This window comes from Austrofundulus limnaeus, unplaced genomic scaffold (assembly GCF_001266775.1).
Source record: "Austrofundulus limnaeus strain Quisiro unplaced genomic scaffold, Austrofundulus_limnaeus-1.0 Scaffold47, whole genome shotgun sequence".
Classification (NCBI taxonomy): domain Eukaryota; kingdom Metazoa; phylum Chordata; class Actinopteri; order Cyprinodontiformes; family Rivulidae; genus Austrofundulus; species Austrofundulus limnaeus.
The window spans coordinates 2,393,584-2,397,609 of record NW_013952449.1 but is presented as its reverse complement, the minus strand read 5'-3'; the positions used below and the strand labels follow the sequence as shown (position 1 = coordinate 2,397,609).

Genomic DNA, 4,026 nt, shown 5'->3' with positions numbered 1-4,026 from the left:
AATATAAAAGTTTTTTTGAAAAACTAAGAATTAAAAATATGAATACATATTTTACTTAAAATTGAAAAAAAAAAGAACTTAAAATAGTTCATATGAAAAAAGACAACTAGTATAAAATAAATGTCCTCAATATCAGGATGAAGCTTTTCATGAGGTTAGAGGCATTAAATTAATATTTTTAAGCTCTGTGTATATACAGTATATAACTGGACTTCTATTTTCAAACTGTAGATGTTTCTCTTCCCATCAGGGAGGCTTTGTCAGTTGAAACTATTTGGAGTGGGAGCTTTAGAGCTTCATGAAGGTCTATAGCTTAGAATACAGAGTAGAAATCTGCCCCCAAACGGGACCATGATGCTTTGCGTTAGGCAAAGATGGCGGTATCTGCGAAATACTCCATTGCAGGATGGGGGAAATTGGTCTTAGCGGAGGTTTGCACTCTCCGAGTGCTTCTAGTTATATTTTGGATTTATGCACAATACAGGTCATGATAATTAGGAACAGTGGAGTTATGTGAGATAATATTACTGATCCAAGACTTTTTAGAAAAAATCCTATAATTAGTCCTTCATTGTTTTCTGAACACAAATTTTATAACTTATTTAGTGTGTCAAAAATAAACACATGCACACCAAAAGTATGATAATTAAGGTGCATGTTTTTTGGTAAAGAAGGGTGGAAAATAATGACCAACTTCCTGTTTTTTAAGGTTTCCAGAGAGGAGGAGGCAGTGGGATGTTGCAGTAAGAAGGGAGAGTTGTTGCCTCTGACAGGACACTGCTCTGCAGCCAACACTTCAGGTGTGAGGACTTCAATAGGACAGGACCGACTGTCCAGCTAACAGATGGTGGTGTTCCAACAGTCTTCAAAGGGTTTGTGTACCATTGGCCAACAAGAATTCAAGCTGTATAAGATACTATCATACTAGATATAAATATGATTAAATGTCACACTTCAGTAGTTCTTTCTGCACATTTAGGAATAAATAATGTTTCATCACAGCATATTTTAAACATTCTCTTTCACTGTGTTTATTTTAGCTGGTAGCAAGAAGAAGCATAACCACCTGAAGACCACCTGCAGATGGACTTGTCTCAGGATGAACCTCAGTCTGATGTGAGTATAAATTGATTTAGACTCTGATATAATCAATAAGTGAATATTGAACTGTTAACTATTGTTTAATTTTCACATTACTGTTATTTATATATGTGTAGATTTTGACAAAGCAACAGGGAGCCACTGCAGAAAGACCAAAGCAGTCCACTGACCACCCATACCCACTGTCTGCTGTCTCAAGGCTTTTTACACTAAACTGAAGGAAGCCACAGCCAGAGAGATGAAACTGCAGCTGGAGAAGTCTAATACCTTGGCAAGAGAAAAGAGGGCCGAGAAAAACTGTACATATTCTACAAGAGGACTGGACACACACATTTGTAAGATGTCATTATTAAAACAAATCAGTAGTGTTAAGTTTACTCAGATTTGTTTGGTGGTTGTTGGTTTATTGAAAGCAGACAGACGTCTTTACATCCCTTTGAAATGAATAGTTGTAAGTATGTTTCCAGTAACAAGGTCACAGTTAAGTTCTACTGCCTTTCTTGTTAGTCCTGGTTCAGACCTGGTTTAGTCTTTAGTTTTCAATCTGATAAAATAACATCCATTTTTGTAAGTTGAAGTACTTTCAAAGTATAACACAAATGTACTTTTATTTTTACTGATGTTGCACTTGTTGTACCCTTCTAGTCCACATTTCATTTTAGCATACTTTAAATCAGGGGTGCCCAACCAGTCGATCCCGATTGGCCGTTCGATCCTCGGCTGGTTCCCGGTTGATTACGGAGAGTTGTAGAACACAACATTGTTTGTTTAAAGGCACAGTGTGTAGGATTTTGTCAAGTCTTTTAGCCGAAATTGAGATAATCACTAATRACAATAATAAAAAAACATGTCTAATCATTGCAGACAAAGACCTTGTTTTATTATTTTTACCTTTATAAAAAGCTGTTTATATCTCTATGGTCGCGGGTCGCCACACAGGCAGCCGCCATCTTGCGCCGCCATCTTGTCTACGAAGGCTCATGAAGGACAAACTGCGGTGGCAGCGTCAAAAACGGTTTTAGTTGTAATTCTATAAATGTAATATTTGTTGTCTGTCATTGTAGCTGGGATAATTTTACTTATTAAAGCTCATAATCTTACCACTTGAAACATCACTAGCCCTGAAGCTGTTGGTAGACATCGCGGTTGAAATTATCAAAGGTTTTTGACACCTGAGAGACACCGGAGCAACACCTTTGCATTTGGAAGCAGGGGGTGGGGGTGGGGCGAGGACCCGGGAGGATGATTCAACCACTCAACCACTAGATGTCGCTGAAAACAACAAATCCTACACACTGTGCCTTTAACACTGCAGCCTTGAACACGCGCCCCCTCTTGTAGACGTGACCAGGTTTCATTCAGTTGTCTCGCGAATTTTGGGTGCGGTGACACAGCGCTCACAACATGATCTCACGAGACTTTAGTTTCAGTAGTATAGTTGTCGGTGCGGAAAAACATGGATGGAAAATGAGCGAACAAGCAAACAAAAACTTATAATTTTCACCCGGAGTGGGAGGAGGAGTATTTTTTTGTTTATTCTAATTCAAAGTCTATTTGCCTCATATGTAATTCGCGCGCTGCCTTACCCAAAAAGGGTAACTTGGAGCGGCATTTCAAGACGATGCACAAACGGTACAAGACGTATTTCCCTCTTAAAAGTTCTTTACTCTTTGACTCAGAAAGTGCGGGAGCAGAAACAAGCTTGCAGGACAGCAGTCGATTTTCACTCGGCCCAGCACAAAAAGGTGAGGCTGAGATAGCCTCATACTGTGTTAGCCGCATCCTGGCTCTACACAAGAAATCTTAAGAAGCGTTTGAGGCTGCAGATGTGCTTTTTCATGATTTTAAAAATAAAATTGAGATCGTGGCTGCTATTTAAGACGTGCAGTTGTCCAGACAAACTGTGACACGGCGATGTGAGGGGAATGGATGTGGAGGAGCGGCTAAAGAAGGATGTCGAACAATCTGAGTGTTTATCTCTTCAGTTTGATGAGTCGACCGACGTGGTGGATGTGGCCCAGCTGTGTGTTTTTATCAGAATGGCCTTTGCAGACGAGTGCAAAAGAGGAGCTCCTCACCATCTTGCCTTTGAAGGGACACACAAGAGGAGAAGATATTTTTAATACGTTTATGGAGTTTGTTAATAAAAGCAACTAGCCCCTCTATAAACCCATTTCCATAACAACTGATGGCGCTCCAGCATTGACCGGTCACACCAGTGGATTTGTTGCACTCTGCAAGCAGAATGACTCTTTCCTAGACATTTTGAACTATCACTGCATAATCCACCAACAGGCCCTGTGTGGGAAGATTTTAAACATGAAGGAAGTGCGTATGAGACCCTGGCCGCCTCCTCCCAGTGTCAGAAGACCCACTAAGGTAGAGATACATTTATTTTGTGTCCTTGTTACGTCTGTTTGTTGTTTTCTTTTTATTATATTTTAGACCAGACTAGTGTGTTATACACTGACTGGCACCTTTGTGTTTGTTTGTTTGTTCATTTATTTATTTAGCAGTTTTGTTGTGCCATTGTTTTCTGTACCTAACATGGCTGTGTGTGTGTCTTGTCTGATAGATGGTGAACATGTGGAACTCTTTGAATGGTCTGGAGCCGGCAGTCTGGACCAGTGAGGGACTGAGCTCTTCAGCACCTACAGATGACACCATCCTGCATGCTGCACAGAGATTGAGGTTTGAAATAGTTGTTGGGAGGTTTGTGATTCTGCACCATCGTAAGTCACTTTTTGTAATAGTATAGACGAGAGACTTTTATATTGTGTGCTTTGACTTTGAGAAAAGGGCGGCACTCTTGAGGTAGCAATGTTTTTTATTTTGTTTTTCCTCCCCTGCATGAAGAGAAGAGAGGAGAGTTCTTTGAATAAACGGAGACGAGTTCCCGTACTCCAAAGTTATTTGACTCTGTGG

General features: G+C 40.1%; 1 long non-coding RNA gene across 3 annotated transcripts in view; it reads left to right on the top strand.

The window, feature by feature from the left end:
* The window catches only part of LOC106517315 (uncharacterized), a 4,985-nt gene extending 1,269 nt beyond the window's left edge, over window positions 1-3,716 (top strand). For 2 of the 3 annotated variants that reach the window (XR_001310190.1, XR_001310191.1), the window contains exons 2-4: window positions 710-872; window positions 1,041-1,116; window positions 1,218-1,478. This is a non-coding gene — a long non-coding RNA (uncharacterized LOC106517315). Of the gene's footprint in view, window positions 1-709; window positions 873-1,040; window positions 1,117-1,217; window positions 1,479-3,396; window positions 3,481-3,676 lie in introns of those variants that run through there. The other variant, XR_001310192.1, reaches the window with a different exon arrangement.
* The last annotated feature ends 310 nt before the right edge of the window (window positions 3,717-4,026 follow it).